At 39.7% G+C, this 21,603-nt stretch overlaps 1 protein-coding gene across 7 annotated transcripts in view; it reads left to right on the forward strand.

Annotated features, from left to right (window-relative positions):
* The first annotated feature begins 11,593 nt into the window (after positions 1-11,593).
* Positions 11,594-21,603, forward strand: part of TBPL1 (TATA-box binding protein like 1) — a 38,367-nt gene continuing 28,357 nt past the window's right edge. Inside the window, exons 1-2 of one of the 7 annotated variants that reach the window (XM_025422330.3) lie at positions 12,660-12,791; positions 18,365-18,447. The gene's annotated coding sequence lies outside the window, so the exon portion shown is untranslated. Of the gene's footprint in view, positions 11,869-12,650; positions 12,792-18,364; positions 18,448-21,603 lie in introns of those variants that run through there. The other 6 variants (XM_025422331.3, XM_025422328.3, XM_049115056.1 and 3 more) reach the window with 6 other exon arrangements.

Below are 21,603 nucleotides of genomic sequence, written 5' to 3' on the forward strand. Positions count from 1 at the left end.
TCAGCAAGCCTCTCTGAAAGTTTGAGTCTGCAGGACAAAAGGAATTAATGAAGATTCTGATGGAAGTTATAAATGAACTAGAAAACACTAGTTGTAAGTATTTAATTTCCACACCCTAGAAAATATTCTAAAATTAATCCTTATATATAAAACTATCATCTCAGAGGAAAGTTAGAAAAAATCAATTGCTAACAGAAGTAACTCTAACAGCTTCTTAGAGGAGAAATACAAAAACCACCCCAAGCCAATCAAGGCATAGTTTCAGAAGGACAATCATTACCTGATCAATAATATTATTGTAACTATTCTGAAGAAAAAAACAAGTTAAGAGAAAGATAGCAATATGCATGCTGTCCAAAAAGAGGAAGACAGAGGAAGAATTTCAGACTCGTCTGCAGCCTTGTTCAGGAAAGAAAGTCTTGATCATATTTCATTACATATTTGGTCCATCTGAAGTTCATGCTCTTTTAGGCAAGATATTTACTACCCTATTTTGATAATGTTTGCCACTAAAAGTATCCAAGTATTCTTCCTTGAACAAACGTCCTGATCACTGATTATTTCTGTTACAGAGAAAGTATCTCACTTTCAGTATTTATTTGGAGACAATATAGCAAAGTGTTTTAGAGTACAAGCTTTGGAATTAGACCATGCAAGTTCAAATTGTCCTTCCACTTGGATAAGTTGCTCAACTTGACTCCTTTCCTTATCTTTGTAGAGATACTAACATACCTCAGAGGGTTGTTTGTGAGGGCTAATTGAGAAAATAAATGTACAGTGTCAAGCAGAGTTTCTGGCACATAGTAGATACCAGCAAATGGCAGATATTACCTTTAACTGATCCCTTCACTGAGGTTTTATTAGTTTGGGTGGATTTTTAATTGATTTTAATTGGGATTTTCAGACAATACCATCATGTGCAAATAAAAGTCATTTTACTCTGCCTTTATTACAATTTTTTTTCTTTTTCTTATCTCGTTTTATTGACTAGAACTTCTAGAACAAAGAGGAGAAAATAATGTTGATAAGAAATGTCCTTGTCTTAGTTCTACTTTAATGAATATTCTGCTAGTCCAGGCTTGACATAATATAAACACGAAGACATTAAAATGTTCAAAGTTTGAATTTTCAGCTACCCTGTCTTCCTCCTAATAAAGTAAATACTATCCTGGATTTTTTGTTTATAATAACCTTACTTATAAAAAAATGTTTTTATTGTTTTTTTGAAAGCTTTGCTTCAAAGAGCCTTTTAATTTTGCTCGTCTTCAGGCTGGCATCATGCTCTATTTGTCATTTATTGAGGAGATTATCATTTCTGAACTGTTTTGTTCAAGAATTTTGCCTAGTTTCCTGGCTCATTGAGGTGATGGAAACACTTCAGGTACTTACCCTTAGGATATAGCTCTTTTGTGTCTCACTTGGTTTCAAGAAAACCTCCTATTCAACTTCCCACTGGTACAATCACTGGGCTATTGCTGTGCCTCTTACTCTGAGGACATCAAAAGACAAGTTCCAGTTCTCAGGACTAGCCAATGCTCACTGAGCAAGAACACCTTCTCATTTGCATTTACCTTTCTCCATTCTTCCTTGGTCTTAATTTTAGCTCTCTTTTCAGAATTTGCTTTTAAGAAAGGAAGGCCTCTAGATACTTCTCCCAGAATTTTTATCAGGTTTTTTTTTTTTTTTAAGAGAATTAATTGGTCAATTACCAGAATCCAGAGGTTCATTCCTTTTTTCCTGAGTCATTTTTGCTGTTATTATTTTTTAGGAAATTGCTTGTTTCTTCAAAATGTCCAAACTTATTGGTATAAGGTTGTTCACAATGTTCTCTTTTTATCTTTTTGGTCTTTATCTGAGGTTAAGACTCAGTTTTTCATTTTTTGTTTTTATTTAAGCTGTATCTCTTGTTTTTCTTGGTCAGACTTATACAACAGTTGTCTACTTTATTGACCTCTTTAAAAAATCAGTAGAATACTGTATTTTCTGTGTATTTTCCATTTCATTAATTTCTATCTTTATCATGTGTTTTTCTTATTTTCTAGAGTTTCCTCTGCTTTTCTTTCTCTAACATCTTAAGTTGGGTACTTAGCTCATGATTTTTCAGGTTTTCTTCTTGAAAGCAAATAATCTTATTAATTATATTAGTTAATCTCTACCTATTAATAGGCCTTACCTATTAATAATTCAGAAAGATTAATTGGCATATCTACTCTGATATAAATTTGTCAAATTTTAAAATTATATCTACTAATTTTTGCTTTTATTTTGCTATTATTGATATGGCTACTAGTTTTTTGTGATTAGTATTTTTCCGGAATTTTTTAAAATTTAAATTCAAGTAGCCAACAAATAATAATAAGTACATCCATAGTTTCACATGCAGAGTTCAATAATTCATCATTTGCCTAGAACACCCAGTACTCATCATATCATGTACCCTCCTTAATACCCATCATCCAATTACCCCATCCCCACACCCTCTGGAATCTTTTTCATTTTTAATTTTCATAATTTTTACTCTTTAAATATAAAAAAAAAATCTTTGGAGATGGTGTATTTTCTTTTTGTTTGTTTATTTTTTTAATCCACCAGAACAACCTCTGTTTTGAACTCAACATATTTTTTTTAAGATTTTATTTATTTATTTATTCACGAGAGACAGAGAGAGAGGGAGAGAGACACAGAGACACAGGCAGAGGGAGAAGCAGGCTCCCTGCAGGGGCAGGATGTGGGATTCATCCCAAGGCTGTGGGATCATGACCTGAGCCAAAGGCAGATGCTCAACCGCTGAGCCACCCAGGCGTCCCTGAATTCAACATATTTAAACACAGAATATAGTTGAATTATTTTTAATCTACTATTATATTTTTCTGGTATTTTTTACATGTGAGTTTAATCTATTTACAGGTATTATGGTTAGTAGAAATTTATAACTTATTTCCACTATTTTTGTGCTTTCTTTTAGTTCCACTTTTTCTATGTTTTTTTCTCTCTTGACTTTCTTTATACTTGCTTAATTGTTTATTTTATTTATTTTTTGCCTTCTACAAGATGAGAATTTATACATTCTATTTTTTATTCTGTTTATACTAGTAGTAGTCTTTTAGTAATCTTATTTAACAACTCAGCAAGACCTAGAACTGATCATATGTAACGTCTTCCAAACAATACAAATCTGAGGATGCTTTTCCTGCATCAACCTCCACCCTGCTCCCCCAAATTAATGAGTTGCTAAATGCACAGGATAAAATTTCCAGAATAAAAATTAAGTCGATAACTTTCCCACCAGTAGAGGGAGAGATGCATATTCAAAATATTTTATTTTATTTATTTCAAGATAATGTTATTTATCTTACTTGTAAATTGAATTATTGATTAAATGATTAAATGGACTTTTGTTTCAAGCAGGTGGCCTAAAAATACTTATATCTCTAGCTTTTCAAGATTCAATTCCATTAACAGAAAAATATAAACATAAGAATTACTTCATGCAGCACAAAGAAATTACTGAGGTGCCCCCAGAATACCAGAACAGTGGAGAGTTTCTGAATCATATAAAGCAGGTGTCACACAACAGTACTAAATCTGAGGTAGGGAGTGACATGGCAGGAGGGGAAACAAAGGAGACTCCATTTTGTGTGTTTGTGTTGTGCGAATTTCTACAAAGAAAATGTATTTATGGGGATCCCTGGGTGGCGCAGTGGTTTGGCGCCTGCCTTTGACCCAGGGCGCGATCCTGGAGACCCGGGATAGAATCCTATGTCGGGCTCCCGGTGCATGGAGCCTGCTTCTCCCTCTGCGTGTGTCTCTGCCTCTCTCTCTCTCTTTCTCTGTGACTATCATAAATAAATAAATTTTTAAAAAAAGAAAATGTATTTATGTGTTATTTGTGTAGGGAAAAAAGGTTACATAGTCATTTGCAAATAAACCATACGGATAGAGATTTGATGATAAAACCTAATAGAGCAGGATCTTTGAAGCTCATACATTTGACAAAGGTCCTAAGAACTCCTCCAAAAGAGGCTAAAATTGAAGACAGGGGAGCTCTTTAATCGATGTGGAATGTGTTTTTGTTATGAAATAAAGATCTGACTGTGTATATACTTTTTCTTTTTTTTTTAAATATTTTATTTATTCATGAGACACATACACACACACACAGAGAGAGAGAGAGAGAGAGGCAGAGACACAGGCAGAGGGAGAAGCAGGCTCCATGCAGGGAGCCCGACGCAGGACTTGATCCTAGGTTTCTCTGCTTTCTGTTTTTTTCTACTCATTTTCTATCCATCCTGCTCCAATTCTATACTGTATAATTATTGTTGCTTTTTAATGTGTGGCAGATCTGGCAGTTGTATATATTGGCAAAGCTATGTTATGCTCTTGCATTTTCTTTTTCAGATGAAATTTAGAATTTGACTAATTTTATTAAAAATTATCATTATCTATTGATAGGGATAACTTACATTTATAGATACATTTAAGGAGGATCAACTTCTTTATAACACAGAACTTTTCTCCATCTTTTGTCTCTGCTTCTCTTCCTGTCAGCTTTGTTAACTGCTAGTGAACATGGTCCTAGTGAACATTCTCCTTACAGAAGAGGATATGTCAGGCTGTTGCCCTCAGTCCACACCTTCCCAGTTTTACTACTAGAAAAAGAAATTGTTCTTTTTCCCAGCTGCACCTCAATAAATCCTGGAGTAGGACACTCTTTGCCCTGGCTTGGTCATATTACCTTTTTATCACCAATCACAGGAGCCAGGAAAGTGGGGCAGTGAGTCCAATCAGGAGAAGTAAACTCCATGGTAATTTGAGCAGAGACAATATAATAAAAAGAATTTTTAACTATAACAGGAAATTGGAGTATTAAGGGGGTTAGCTAGCATGAAACAAAGAAAATTGGAAATAATATAAAAACCACACACTTAAGGAGCCAGCATTACTCCTGGGGCTGGGATGGAGTGCCAAGGAGGAGCCTTGTGCACATCCCACCCCACCCGCCCCAATACAACAGAGCTTCAGACCTTGCTGGAGAGGGCATGGCCATGGCTCACTGAAGTTTACTTTGATACTTCCCAGACAGAATTCCCAAGAAATCCACTCTCTAACTGCTGAGGATAGCAGGTCTCAGGGAGAGGTCTCACTGGATTCTCCTACAGGTTTTGGGGGTGAGCTTCAGGAGTGGAAGCTTCATGTGTTGTTGGAGGCAGACACTAGAGAAGTTGCTTACAGTGTAGAAGCCACATGCACTACAAGAAACTGCCTAACTGCAAGGCTTCCACCTGCACCTCTCTATAATGAAACAATGCTGTATTTCTACGTGATATGACACTGTTATCCTCTTACAAGGGAAATTCTCCCCTTTTCATCAAATAATGTGACACAGAGTCTTCAGACTCATTGTATTTATTGCTGGCTATATTAATTAATCCTCAAAATTCAGTCACCGTTCTACTGAATATTCTGTTACTTAAAGACTAATTGTAGGGATGCCTGGGTTACGCAGTAGTTAAGCATCTGCCTTCGGCCCAGGGCATGATCCTGGAGTCTGAGGATCAAGTCCCACATCGGGCTCCCTGCATGGAGCCTGCTTCCCCCTCTGCCTGTGTCTCTGCCTCTCTCTCTCTCTCTCTCTCTCTCAATCTGTGTGTGTGTGTGTGTGTGTGTGATGAATAAAGAAATAAAAAATCTTTAAAAAAAAAAGACTAATTGTAGAGTTAATTTCTGTAGTGAGTTGCATTGTGGCCTCAGAAGATATGAGTACCCAGTACCTGTGAATGTGCCCTTGTTTGGACATAAGGTCTTTGCAGATGTAATTAAATTAAGGATTTGAGATGAGATCATCTGGGTTTATAGCGGTCCCTCAATCCAATGCCTGGTGTCCTCCTAAGAGAAAGAAGAGGGGAATTTGAGACACAGACACACACACAGAAGAGACAATATGAAGATGGAGGCAGAGATTGTGATGCATTCACAGGCCAGTGAATGCCAAGAATTACCAGGCTGCCACCAGAAACTAGGAGAAAGACATGGCACACATTCTCCCTCAGAGCCTCCAAAAGGAATCAACAACTGGATTTTGGAATTCTGGGTTCCAGAACTGGAAGAGAACAAATTTCTGTTGTTTTAAGCCATCAGATTTGTGGTACATTGTTGCAATGACCTAGGAAACTAATACAACTTTCAACAACTTGAATATAAAGTAAAAGTAGGAAGGGGATAAAGTAAGAAAATGCCTAATAAATACAAATAAGCACATAGATAGAATAAGCCAATAGAAACATGCAAAGATACTACAGTCCTCATTTCTATAATTGTTCACAAGGTCATAATTCGTATCTACAGCTTTCATTTTCCTCTACCCATTCTATATTTCCCCTACCATCCTCTGGAACCTCAGCCAGTTGGGATTCTTTGCTTGGTGGAGGGGCCCAAACCTTCAATTCCATAGGATCTGAGTCCTCAAACACCCTATTGTTTATTTTTGGTTGCTATAAGTTTTCATTAACTTTAATATTAGACATAATATTAGGTACTTAGAGGATCCCCAGAGAACCTTCTGGATTCTAGACTGTCTTTCTTGCCTTCACCATGTGTAAGTAAACCAGCTTTCCAAACAGTGTCACCATTTAAATGTATCATTTCAGGGCTCAGGGGCACCTGGGTAGCTCAGTTGGTGAGCGTCTAACTCTTGATCTTGGCTCAGGTCTTGATCTCAGGGTTATGAGTTTGGGCCCTGCATTGGAGTCTACATTAAAAAAAAAAAAGTATATCATTTCACTAAAAGTGTACAGCTTTGGGTAGGGATTTTATTTCTTGTTGCTAATTTAGTAAGTGTAAGAGAGAGTTCAAAATTGCTCTAATTTGTGTGTGCCTTTTCTGTATGCTTTATTTACATAAACACACGTCTTAATGGTGTCTTTATACATTTATATGTTATTTATGCAGTAAATGTTTGGTAGAAGTAAAAAGAAAATCACTCCAGCCAGTAAATTACCTCATGTTTCTGTTTTTTGTTGCAGGGGCATAAGGAACCCAAAATGGCCAAGTGGGAGTCTCATCCTCTGATGTAGCAGAACCACTGATGCATCTCATGAAAGAACCATTCTCCCCTTGGGGATTAAATTCTCTACAACAGCAGAAGTCAAAGTTTCCAGATTAAGGGAGGAAAAATTCTGAGTGGCTTATTAGGTGAAATTGTGAGAAGAGCCATTCCTACTCCCATACCTTGATTCAAATTTATTCTGGCTATGGAAGAGAGGGTACCATGTAATGGTCTCTGATTCAAAATATATCCTGTAAGACAGATTTTCATTCTTCGAGGGTGTTGCCTTCCAAGAAGGCTATGGCTGAGTCTTCAATAAATCATTTCACTGCAGCCAGCTGCTTCCAAGTGATGGTGTATATGGTAAGATCTGTTAATTTCATAGACCATGGACCCATTGCTGCACTTTCTTTGCTGTGAATGAGTTCCCTGATTGGATACAACGTTGTGTGGAATGCATTGCCAGCAAATAAACCATTTTGTGAGTTCACAGATAGTGACGCTGGCAGAAACAATATAAGGAGTAAAGGCTAATCCATTTTCAGAATATGTGATTATGCCAATAAAAATGAATCTTTGCCCCCTCAGTGATGAAAGAGGTCCAGTATAATCAATTTGCCATTAGACAGCACGTTCTAAATACCCTGAATTTAACAGTAATGTCAGCAAGGTGAGCCTTGGTTAAGGAGACATTCATGTTGTTGAGCACAGGCATAGCCTACATTCTTACCCCCGTGGCCACTTTGTTCAAGGGTCCCTTGAACAAATCCTGCATGGCTGAGTAAAGAGGCTGGCTGACATCCACAGGTAGTGCCATTTTGTCCACCTGATTATTTCTAGTCTGCTCTGCAATGGATACCTTTAGTGTGCACCAAAATGGGACACAAGTATCTTCACAGTTTGTGCCCATGTAGAGAAATTCATCTATCTATCACTTCCTTGATAGGTGTGATTGGTGCTTCCTTGTCACCAATCTTCCAATCTATTTCTTCTAAGTGCTTGTACATCTAGAAAAGCCATTAGCAATTGCCCATTCTGGTCACCCTTCACTCTAGACATGGTGAACAAGCAAATATACTGTTCTAATTACGCCCACTTGGAAGATTTTCCTTTACCACTGACTGTCCTTCGGACTCCAGAGTGGGCATAGGGGAACCACTTGTGCTGTAGGAGGTAGATTCCAGAGAGGGCTTCCATGCTTCAGGAGCTTGTCAGGGGGAACACTGGAACTGGGAAGCAAAAATCCTTACCTACTTCAATGTCTCTCTAGCCTTTTCTACTGACAAAACTTAACATTGTGATAGCTAGCAAACAAGAATATTCAAAGGATCAAGATCCATCTTCGCAGAGCAGACATAAAGTAAATTTGGAACTGAGAGCAATTTCAGTACAGGTATTATACACAGTTGCCCCAGCTTAACTGAGGACCCCACCTCTCTATCAATCATTATCACTATTGCAACTCCCACTTGGACCTGCATTAGATTGGAGGAAGGTAAAAAGTAAACATAGTTCCCCAAATAAGTGGTAAGAGTAATCTCCCTAAAAGAAGAGAGATGTTCTGGGCTGACAAAACAATAAATGTTCCCTACATGTTATCCTTTGGCTATTGTTCAGTGCATGTATGTGTACATACACACACACACACACACACACACACACAGAGTTTTTTTATATATCTCTAATTCTCTTAATCTAAAGCAACTATACCTTATGCAACTGAAAATTTACTCAAACCCTATGCAGTGGGAGGAGAAAACTCAAAGTTACATCCAGCTCAAATTCAGGATCTTTGAGTATAGTCAGTCTTGAAAAGGCCCAGATCTAGCTAAATGATAATTAATGCATTTTCCCTTAATGTACCAATATACTATATATTATGTATATATATATATATATATATATATATACTATAATGTACCAATGTACTAGAGGGGATGGAGAACAGGATAACAAAAACTGATGAGAAAGGGCAAAAAGGAGACTCACTGTGCAATGGTTGAGCATATATCATATCCTGTTGGACAAGAATAAGGGTAAGAAGGGCTCCTCTTGTCCAGCAGAGAATTGAGATCTTTGATCAACCACTCAAAGTGTCAAGATTCCCTTTATCTATTATTCTCAAAGACCCTGCCTTAGGCAAGTAGTGAGAAGGAATTTTCTACGACTGCCCTGGCAACTGAATTCATCATTCTGCTGACACCAAGACCAGGATGTTGTCTTTGACACAGCACACCAGTACATGCCTTTTCCAAGGTGAAGGTTTTCTGGCAATCCCTTAAAATTTACTTGGCTGTCAGTCAATGTCATTTGGGGGAAATCCATTCGGTCGTTATCAGAAATCTCACTGAGACAGCAAACTTTGAATAGGGACTTTGCCCTTCTTGTTTCTATCTCTTGGAAACTGGCCTACCAACTCTGTCAATCACCCTGGATCTTCATTCACTGTCTGTGCCACAGACTCTATCTGATGATAGGGTGAGAAACAGGCTGGGATTGTAAAGCCAGGTTATAGCTTCAGACTATCCCCTAAGTTGTGACCATTCAACTGGCATAATAGTAGAAATTACCTTTTTCAGTTGATAAGGGGCACAGCAGAAGATATTTAAGAAGAGTCCTGAGGAATGATACATCCCTGACTCCATTGCTCTGCTGGGTCTCTGCATTTCTGGTTAGTGTATTAACCTTATGGGGGGGGGGTGTGCATAAAACTTAGTTGTTTCAATTGGCAGAAGTACATATTATCTGATCAATATCAGCATAGGATAACGAGACCACTGGCAGAAAGGACTCCTCTTAACAGCTATGTATCACACTACCATTGCCTGTCTCTTTCAGAATGGCCCTACTGAACTAGTTTCTCTCTCTTGTGGCACTAACAGAGCAAGAAGTAGCTAGTATATTCCAATAGCTTGATTTTTTTTTTTTTTTGACCAAGCTCATTAAGCTAGAAACCCTAGTGGGCATAGCTATCTGTTGTGAGGGATCACTTTTTGTTTTTAGTTAGTAACTCAATGAAGGCAAATGCTTTCATAAATATAAAACTGCATGCTTACTTTCCATATAAATTCCAAATTCTTAGAAGTTTCAAAATGTTCCTCTCAATTTCTATACCGATTTCATTGCTGATTTCACTGCAGTTTGCAGACTGACTTTGGTCCATACACCACATTTTAAGTAGCACTGATCTATCAGATAAATATATTCTCCCAGTTAAGTATAAATTTTTGTGCTAATGGAGAGACTTGGTTTGGAACATATATGGCATATTCTAATCTTACCTAGCACCTGAATAATAGAAAATATTATAATCTTAGCTGGCACCTAAATAATGGAGCACATTCTAAGACCAATGAAGCCCACAGGTTTTATCTTATTGTCTTACTTCTTTCATTGTGAAGTGAATTCCTTGGTCAGAGGAACGGTGTGTATGATAGTGGATAGACATTCAATAGGCCTATGGAGAATGGTGCTTGCAGCAAAGCCGAATCCATTTCCAGAATGAGGAATGGTGGCAGTGAGACAAGTCTTTGACTAATGTATGACAAAAGGGATTTCAAAGCAACTGACATGCTTTATGCCAGGTATCTTGTTGGTCCCCTAAAAGAAAATTGCCTCATAAAGACCTTAAAATTGGTCACCATTGCTTTAAATTGGCTTTTCAGTAGTGGCGCTAATCACTGGATTATAGCCTTTTCCTCGTCATTCGGTTGGTAAATCAGACCATGTTATGCTACAGCTTAAAACCCTTCACGTCCCCTAGCACTTGGAAGAAAATCCAAACTCCCTTCTATGTCTATAAGGCACTGAAGGTTTAAGGCCTTAAGCTCTATCCAATTTCGTCTCATGTCACTCTTTCCATTGATTTGATCAGGATGTCCCACCGACGTAATGCTCCAGCATAGCAATCTCGGCATCTTGTTCCCTCCGCCTGTAACACTCTATGAACATCCCTTCTATTCCCATCCCTTTCAGCTAACAGCTGCAATGTCACCTCCTAAAAGTCCCCTCCCTGCTAACACACAGCCAAACTTCCCAATCAAGCCTCTTATTTATTTTCTTCCCTTACACCTAACACGAACTACAATTATTTAATAGATCTGAAAATAAGTTAGTACAGAAATCGAAACAAAACGGAAATTCCATACATCTACAGGGCTTTTAAGTGCTCAGATATTTTTCCAATGAATAATGAAAGAGCCAAATGGCTAACATGCTCCCAAATCCCCTCGACGTCCGCCCTTGTCTTCTCTCCCACCCAAAAGGACAAGTGGCTTTCTCATTTTTCCTCCAGGAGTCACACCAATCAGAGGCCGGGGTACCCATGATCCCGCCTTGTAGACCTTTAATTAAATCAGAGCTGCCCATCGGCCTCATCCGGGGTCGGAGGCTTCTGCTGCAGCCGAGCTCGGGAGGCGAGAGGCCCGTGCAAGCCGGGGTGGGACCCGGGCGGCGTCGCGGGGCTCCGCGCTGCTCCGCGCTGCTCCGCGCTCCCTGCGGTTACTCGAGTCTCGCTCCGCCGGCAGCGTCTCAGGCCACCCCCCCCTCCCCCAGGCTCACCGCGCCCCAGCGCGGCGGTTCAAACTGGCGAGAGTGCGCCTCCCGGGGTCCCCGGGTCACTCCAGGGCTACTCGGGCGCAGAGCCGCGGAAGGGTGTCAGTCCCCGGGCGCCCCGCTTGCGCTGGAGTGAGTGCCCGCCTACGCCCGTCGGCCCCAGCCGAGAGCCGCCCTCGCCCCCCGTGCATCCTTCCCGGATCCGGCTACACCGCGTAAACCCTCTGAGGTGCTCAGGCTCCAAGGCGGAGCTCTGACCGCAAACCCAAGTTGAGTAAGGAGTAAGAGCGAAGGGAGAAGCGACAGAAGTGTGCCGGAGGCTCCCTGCCCTAGTATCTATCGTCTGTCTATCCATGCATTTGTCTGTCCATCCATCCATCCATTCTCCCATCGCTGTATATTAGGACTTGAATCGGAATTCCTTAATGAGAGCTTTGCCGCGATGTTATCGAAATAGGACTCTCTGAGACAGAAAATGCCCTAGAAAATAAATTTAGTTGTTGAGGACTCGTTTTGCCAACGACGTTAAATGGTGGACCTTTAAGTCGAACGAGCTAACGAGAAAGTTCTAAAGTCTTGATCAATTAAAGTCCCTCTGTAGGCTAGTGTCGGCAGGAATTTGGTACTTATGTTTAGATATCGGCTAAAAACGTAAAAAAGGTCGCGCAGTGTTTTCGAAATCTTTTTAGACGGTCCTCAAGCAAAAAAAAAAAAAAAAAAAAAAGGATGTAGCCCAGTCGCCGTCCCTGCCCCCCATTCCCGGACGTCGCCAAGCCAAGAGCGGGAGGGGCCCGCCTCCGGGGACCAGGAAGGAGGAAGGGAAAGTGGGGAAAGGGGCGGGGGGAAATGACGGGAGCAGTGAGAGCCGGAAATGAGTGGCTAGCGAGGAACCCAGGGGCATCCAGCCCGGCGGCGCTCTAGCCTCCGCGCGCTGTCTCTATGCTCCCCCTGCGTCGGGTCTATTTATTGTCGCGGGGAAGAAGCGGCAGCCCAGTACCCGGAACAACAAAGCACGAAAGACGGAGCCCGAGCCTCGGGGGCTCCTAGCAACGGGCCGGGGCGGGAGTTCCATGGAGACTGGGGAGCGCGCTCGCCTCATCATCATCCTTGTCCTCCAGCTTATCCTTCGCGTCCGACGTAACCGGCAGCAGCGCTGCCGCCGCGTTCTCTGCCGCCGCCCCCTCTTCCCACGGTAACCCTGTAGGCGACCCTGGGCTTGGGGGAGCGCGGGCGACCGGGCGGCCTGAGCGCCGGGGCTGCTGTGTGCGAGCCGGGCCGTGCCGCGGCGGGGATGTGCGGGGGCGGACGACCCGAGGACGGGAACGGAGGTGGGGGGCAGTTGGCCCGCGGGCCGGAGGGGGGGTCCACTTGTTAGGAGGACTGCGTGATATTTGGGGAGCTCATCGGGGATAACGGCGTGGGGGCGGGGCGTGCCTGCCTGCGAGCGTTATTGAGTAGGGTGTAGCATAAGAGGTATTTTATTTTTCGTGCTAGCTACCCCTGGGAAAGACGGGAGAAGGGAGATCCCCCAACTGTCTCGCCGCTTGCTCCCTGAAGCTCTCACCCAGAGGAAAGACGGATCCTGCAAAGATGCTAGGGGTCCATTGCTTCCCAGTAAACTTCCAGCGGCCTCTGCCGCGGCGGGAAGGCTCCCAGATCGCACCTTCGCGGGTTCCTGGTGCTGGCCACGCCAACAGCCCCGCTTTATTATTGTTATTATTATTAACCAAATTAGGTTTGATGAAGAAGGGTCCGGAACGAAGAAAGATAAGACGAATTGTGGGCAGGGGTAAGCAAGGATGAGAATTGGAATAAGCGCTTAATGACAGCCAGTAAGAGCCCTACAAGTAAATTTAATTGGGAATGACGGTTTTTTAAGACTCCTTCTGCAGGGATGTGCATCTGCGGGCTCTGTCAATGTGCTCAATGGAACAAGACTCACACTGCAGCCAGTCCACATCTGTGAGCTCTCTGGCTGCATCTGTCACCTGCAGTTCCAAAGCGACACTGGCAGTTTACCAGAGTGGGCTTGTGTATTTAGGGTTAAGGACAGTGCCTTAACATTGGCTCAAGGAAAAAAGAAACAAGCTTGGTGTGATTGTGTGTGTGTGTGAAGAACCAATTACAGAATCCTTGAGATAATTGAAAAAGAAATATAAGGAAAAGATTTAGCTATTGGAGCATAATCTGCCATCTCTTAAAGTTTGAGAAAATGGCAGTTTATCCAAAAGGAAAAGGGGCTTTTCTCGCTATCTCGTTTGAAGAATTATTCAGTTTGATAAGTCCAGTTAAATATTTATCAGCTTATATTACCTCTTTATGCTTTACATCACTAACTGTTTAATGGTTTTATACTTTCCCAAATCCTTCCAGGTCAGTAGATGAGGTTTCCCTGTGGCTACATATTCTTACTAGAGAATATCATTTTTGTGTCCAGTGAGAATAAAGCTCTTTCTTTAAATTGGAGGGTTAAAGATGAAAATAAAACTGATAAGTCACAGAAGCAATTATGCCAACCACAGCCTCTATTTGTCTCCCACTTTTTTTGCTAAGCTTGGCTTCTCTTAAACAAAATGTGTCATCCTTGTCCCCAGCCCCCTCCTTTCATACTCTCTGCCTTCCAAATCAGAAACTGCAATGATCTGCTTGCTACTAAGTGCTCTTGATTGGTTGAGTAGTGCCAGAATAGTTTTTTAACTCAGGATTTTCATGGAATTGAGGTTCACCGTCTCTTCTTGAAGGAAGTTCACGGATGTGCAGAGAGGTGGGCAGTTTCCTTTAGTGGAAGTATAAACGTTGGGAAACTTAAAATTGCATTTTAGGACTCCTAAGAGGAAAAACACAGTATTGTCTCCTCTGCTGTTTAATCTTTTCATAAAAGCTGTTCTGTGAAGGATTTCCTGGGAGATGATCACGCTTGAGGCTGTTGGATGCTGAGTCCCAAGATTTTCATAGTGCAAATGAGACTTAGTGAATTTCCTCAATCTGGGGTTGCCATTATGCTCACTTCCCCTAGACCTGTTTGTGGTTAGCTCTGTCCCTTCCATGTCCCTTCCATGTCCCTTGACTGGAGGTCACGCCCTAGCTTTCACCTCTAGTAACAGTCCCAATTTCGGCATTCCCTGCTCTCTACTACAGTATTCCCAGGGTTTGGTGGTGGTTTAGTTCCCCTCCTTATTAAATCCTGTCTCAATCAAAATGATTTTTTTTGTGCTGCTTGTATTATTTGTTTCTTAACAGAGTTTTCAACTTTCAACGGATGTGGTAGGTCTATATATCCTTTTCATTAATGTTACTTTGTTTTATTTTCTGTCTGTATCCCTCACCTTTATTTGGAAAATTGGAGCAGTCATGTCACATGTTTCATTCTGTTTGTGCAATACAACAGGTTAAGAGCCTCATGCTGAGACTCAAAAGATTGTATTGAAGTAAGGCATGTACAAAATATTGTTACTTTTCAGGATTAAAGGTGTTTTCAAAGTTTAAGTGGTAGTATAGTGTAGACAGTCACTTTTTTAAAGGCAAGAGAGTATTGTAGAAAGGTTTTCATAATTCTTATTCTAAAATTTTCTTATCTTTTCTAATTTTTTTTCATCTTAATATTTGACTGAAATTACACTTTGCCAAATTTGAGGGAACAATTCAAGTGATTTCTGCAAATTTTTCTTTATGTGGAAAATTTTTGTAGCACAATCTTTGTGGATATATGATTGTCTCCTGTTTTTCTGTGGTTTTGCCTCCTGTGGTTTCAGTTACCCCTGGTCAACCATGGTCTGGAAGCAGATGATCCTCAGAATGTTAGTAGTTTAACGCTAGGTCATAGTGCCAGCATCGTTCATCTCACAGACATTTTATCATCTCACATTATAATTGTTCTATTTTATTACTATTGTTAATCTCTTACTGTGCCTAATGTATAAATTGAACTTTATTATAAATATGTATGTATAGCGAAAAATGTAGTATATATAGGGTTTGTAGAGTTTCAGGCATTCACTAGAGATCTTGGAACATATCCCCCACAGACGAAAGGCAACTACTATATATAGGATGTGCAGAATTTGCTCTAAAGTAGAACAAATACATGTGAAATACACAACTGAATATTTTTAGCATGTTATTTCTTATCATGGATGTGGCACATCATTTAAAATAAATATTGTATAATCTAGTTAAGTGAATGACAGCGTTTTTAAATGAAGGTCTTTAATAATCTGGTGATTATCCTCTTGCATCATCAACCATGTGATGAAATTATTATTGCTTTAAAAAATAAAAATTAAATTGATTTTAGAAGAATTTATTATAGAATGTTTCTAGCATCTCTAACCGAAAACCTGTAGTGCTTTGAAAATTTAGCTGTCTTGTGACATTTGAATTAAAAAACAAGGATTTCCTGAAATTTATACTGATTTATACTGATGCTTGTTTCACCTTTTATATGCTTGATGCTACATCAGGTGTGTACAGCTGGATGAAAGGTGTTTCTCCTCAGGTGCTTTTTGTGCACTTGTGTAGATAGCAAAGAAATGACGTACATGAATACCAAAACATGACACACAAATTTGAATTTTAAATATTTTTTTACATACATACAAATCTTTTGTGCTGTTGGTGTACGGATTTCATCATGCCTGCTAAATTAGGAGTTTCTTGAGGATCAGGACTATGGGTTACCATCTTGTATGTTAATGTCATGCAGGTGTATGTGCATATTTGAAGATTAGCGTTTTAATAAAAGTTTATATACGTATTTTTCACTTCAGGTAATTATCTGGTAGATGAGGGGAATCTTTCAGATATCTAGTCTAATTAATGATTAATTCTTGATGCCTACAATTTCAACTTTTTTATGCTGGCTGCAAGTTATAAGGAACAAAAATTTGTCTAACATGATTAGGGCCTTTTTTTTTTTTTTTCTGAAATCAGTTCAAACAATAAGAATAATGGTTTACTGCCTTGAGTAGATGCAGTCTTTTCTCTTGTCCCATGAATACCACCTTGGGCAGTTTCAAAAAGGAGAAAGAGTATATGCATGTTTAAGGTCTTTCCATGCCACGTATACAAATTTGGCTTTTGTATTGTGATACACCCTTTTATCAAGAAGAGAGGTGGAGTGTGTGTGTTTGTGTTGTGGAAAAGCCAAGATTCTAGAAGTGTGTCATTAATGAAAATGAATAGGGTTGTATCAGAAATTATATTCATCTGGTTTTATATTGTGACTGGTGATAAAATTCAAAGTTTGGTTTAAATGGCTTGTTTTGTATGGGAAATAGGCTGCTAGAGATCCCATTAAATGTTAAAAAAATATATATATACACTAACGTGAATTTTGGGACAGTTCAGATCAGCCTTCATGCAAGAATCTATAATGGAACTGTTTACAATTTCACCAAAAAAAATGCAGCACAAAAGTTTGGCAACTTAGACTACGCAGAATTTATTCATCAAGCAAGAGTACTGCAAATCAGCTTGTATGTTGAGTTTTCTTAGGACATGTATGGCTGACTCTTAGTATTTTAAGTCAAAATTTTTTTTATTAATAGTTCCAAAGAATCAGGTGCTAACTTCCTCTTGCTGATAATATATTGATTACAGGTGTTTTCATCGTGAGGCAGAACATTGTTGATTAAAATCAATTATGCTTTCTTGGGATTAAGGCTGATACAGCGCTTAAGAGCTTGGACTCTGGATACAGGTTTTCTGTGTTGAACATAGTGGCTTTGCTGCTTCTTGGTGATGTGGCCTTGAGCAAGTTACTTCACTGCCTTGATTCCTCAGTTTCTTCACCTGCAGTATGGGGTTAATATTAGTACTAGCCTATGGGAGTTGCTGTGAGAGTTAAGGGTAAACCAGAATGGTGCTCAGCATTGTGAGTAGTCTCACATTGGCTCCCTGTGAGGAAACTGCTTCTCCCTCTGCCTGTGTCTCTGCCTCTCTCTGTGTGTGTCTCATGAATAAATAAATAAAATCTTTAAAAACAAAACTATCAGCTGATTCTCCCAGCAGCGATGATACTAGGCAGCACGTTAAAGGTGAACCAGCTGGGGGATCCCTGGGTGGCTCAGCGGTTTGGTGCCCGCCTTTGGCCCAGGGCTTGATCCTGGAGACCCGGGCTCGAGTGCCGCGTTGGGCTCCCGGCATGGAGCCTGCTTCTCCCTCCTCCTGTGTCTCTGCCTTTCTCTCTCTCTCTCTCTCTCTCTCTCTCTCTCTCTCTCTATGTCTATCACGAATAAATAAATAAATCTTTTAAAAAAAAAAAAAAAGGTGAACCAGCTGTATGTTTTGTTTCTTCCCTCTGGAAGCTTTCTGTTAAAGTATTGGAATTCTTGATTTGCGATCATTGACTGTTGGACACTTCTCTGCTGTTAGTTTTGGGGGGAGGGAAGCATTTTTGTTTTAATTTTGAATTATCACACAGGCATTTGGTTATCACTTATGGCAGATGGACTAAGTATAAAGAGATATCTCTCAGAATAGGAAGGCCAACAAAGCCTGGTCTGGCACCACATTGCAGCTATTGAAATGCTATTACCCTGTGGACTTGACCGCTTGTTTTGCTGTATGGTGCTCCTAAATAAAAGGAATAGACCCTGATGGTTTTCATTTAGCAGAATTAGTCTTTCTTTAAAGGATACTATTTTTGCTTGTATAACTTGAAATGGTGGTAAACTTGAAACTTGTTGGTGTCTTTGTCCAGCCATTTAATTCGAGTTTTCTGTGTCACTATAAATGTTCTACATAGTAGCTTTCTTGTAATTTTAGAAGTAGCTGAAACTGCTGCTCTGTTCCAGTAATTCGGTTGGCTCAAGAGTGACTGCATAAGACTGGAAAATTATTTGTTTATGGTAAGGCTAACACCATATACTGAGGCTTGCTTAATCAGGGGAATAACTTGATAATTGTGGCTTTGTTTAGGCTGTTATTGCAATGCTTAACTTTTCAAAGTTAAATCCAAATGTTTTAGTTTAGTTATATGGACATTTGAAACTGCTGACAGAAAATAAATGTTTCTGCTTTTTCGTTTATACATTGAATGGCAAACTGTTCTTTCCCATTTTGGCTAATATCAAGCTCATGGTTTTTAGTTGAAATAGTATTTTTATAGAATGTATATTACCAAAATTTATATAAAATATGCTATTTTTTATTTTTTTAAGATTTTATTTATTTATTCATGAGACACACACACACACACACACACACACACACAGAGGCACAGACACAGACAGAGGGAGAAGCAGGCTCCATGCAGGGAGTTTGACGTGGGACTCGATCCTGGGTCTCCAGGACCACACCCTGGGCTGAAGGCAGCACTAAACTGCTGAGCCACCCAGGCTGCCCTAAAACATGCTATTAAAATACGTTTTGCTCTAAATGTATAGAAGTAGAGTTTTATAACTCTTTCTTCCATACTGTGCCATGTTTGTTTTAGTTTGTTTTATACCATCTCCCTGTAAGAAGATTGGCCAATATGCTAGTATTTGGAGATGTGGCTTTTGTTTTCCTATTTAAAGAGAATAAAGTCTAGTTAATATTGCTGATTTAGTTGAGTAATCACTGTATTGGCCAGATTGATTTAGTATTGATAGAGTATTGTTAGCTTTATTCCCATAGCCATCATGGATCCTGGATCTGGAAAATATTGAGATAAGCAAAGAAAAGGTCATGGCAATTTCACTGATATCTGTATCCATAGAAATATAGATACATAGATACATACACATATACACATATCCTTTAATTTTAGATATTTTAAGGACTGGAATGGGAAATTTTTACAAAAACAGGTCTCCAAAGTGTCAGTATTGTCCAGAATAAGAGCCCCTTTTGAAATACAGGTTTGACTAACACATTATTAATGTTTCCTTAGTGTTCTTCCCACCACACTTTCTCAGGGATAGATGTCGTTGTCCTTGAAATATAAAGACAGTAAAGCTAATGTGTAATCCAAATGTACAAATATGAAGATGGGAATTTGGTTTTTGACCTGGTCAACATTCATAGAGCCCATTATCATTTGAACCTCAGCTAAGATTCATGGTAAACCTGAAGCTTTTATGGAACAAGAACCACCCCATTCTTTTTCATTTATCAGGTTACTTTTGTTGAGCAATAAAGCCTTTTTTTTTCTTACTAGCTTATGGCTACAGTGAGCTTCTTGGCTATCTCCAATTATTTGTATGCATGTGTAACCTAGTGAAGTTGTAATGAGCATCCTTTAATTGCTCATGAGTTGACTAAATCCCAGGATTTCTGCTGGTGGCAGAGTAGGGTAGATGTGGGAAGCACAACCATTTTGAAGGCATAGTCACCAATTCATTAGACTTTCCTCAGCATGACCTTGGTATGCTAATCTCAAAGGTGCACTAGATTTCTTAACCCAATTCTCTACTCCTTTTTTTTGGTGGTGATGGGGGACCTAGAGTAAGGTATGTGACACAGCTCAACAGTTTATAACTGATAAAAAAAAAGCCATGTGATATTACTTTTATCATCCTCTTAGCAGCATGTTGCTAATATAAATATTTAGTATAGCAGAGGAAACCTTTGGCTGGCCAGTGATCTTGAAAATCTGCTTTAGTGCCTACATAGTACACTACTGCTTGGATAATTGTTTTATTTGTGTGTCCATTAAGAATGTGTGCCTTTTACATTACTCTTTCTAGGCTTTTGCCTTTTACATTACTCTTTCTAGGCTTTCTGTTTGGGGCCTGTTAATTTGGAAGAGTTTCAAATGTCTGAAGCTACATTCTTAATTTGTCTTCTTATATTCTCATTCTCACTTCATAAAGAGAGGCATGGAGGCTTTATCATTTATACCCATCCAATTGGATGATTGATATGCTGAAAGTAACTGACTGTTAGCTAGTGTATGACCAATTGTCATGGAATGAACTTAGGATGTGGATGAATTAGGACCCTTGGGGTTAAAATGGAGAACGTAACTCTTAGGAGAAAGAGAAGGGAATATATACATCAAAAGTGCTAGGGATTTGTGTGAATGTTTTAATTAAAATAATTCTTTCCTTACATCAAAATCATGTTTATTTGTTTCTTTTTGTTGTTGCTGTTTTTTATTTATTTTTTTAATTTATTTTTATTTTTTTTAATTTATTTTTTATTGGTTTTCAATTTACTAACATACAGAATAACCCCCAGTGCCCGTCACCCATTCACTCCCACCCCCCGCCCTCCTCCCCTTCTACCACCCCTAGTTCGTTTCCCAGAGTTAGCAGTCTTTATGTTCTGTCTCCCTTTCTGATATTTCCCACACATTTCTTCTCCCTTCCCTTATATTCCCTTTCACTATTATTTATATTCCCCAAATGAATGAGAACATATAATGTTTGTCCTTCTCCGACTGACTTACTTCACTCAGCTCTTTTTTTTTTTTTTTTTTAAGATTCTATTTATTTATTCATGAGAAACATAGAGAGAGGCAGAGACACAGGCAGAGGGAGAAGCAGGCTCCACGCAGGGAGCCCGATGTGGGACTTGATCCCGGGACTCCAGGATCGCTCCCTGGGCCAAAGGCAGGCGCCAAACCGCTGAGCCACCCAGGGATCCCCATGTTTCTGTATTTGTAAAAGCAGTTGCTTTTACACAATTGCCCTTCAGGATTTGGGGGTCTGAACTGAAACCATTCATAATTTGTTAGGTGTATGAATACTAAGCAAAATGTACCAGCAAATTAAATAAGGATATAATGGGATACTGCCAGAGAACTTGAGTGGCTTGGTGCTACTAAGATTTTTATTTGTTACAGTGAAAAATGTCTACCCTTCCTATTTATTCCTTAGCCTCACAGTTCTCTTTTAGTTGCTCTTGTTCATTTAAGTTAGCAACTATTTATTGAGTTGATGACCAAGTGCCAGCTAAGCCAAATTCTAAAGACACATTTGTATCCAACAGTTCTCTTCAAGAAGTGCAGTGCCTATGGTCTAGCACACAGTTCTGATGGAGACAGTACTTTTGCAGTGCCCTCTGCTGAGAATCCCTTT

Source organism: Canis lupus, chromosome 1 (assembly GCF_003254725.2).
Source record: "Canis lupus dingo isolate Sandy chromosome 1, ASM325472v2, whole genome shotgun sequence".
Classification (NCBI taxonomy): domain Eukaryota; kingdom Metazoa; phylum Chordata; class Mammalia; order Carnivora; family Canidae; genus Canis; species Canis lupus.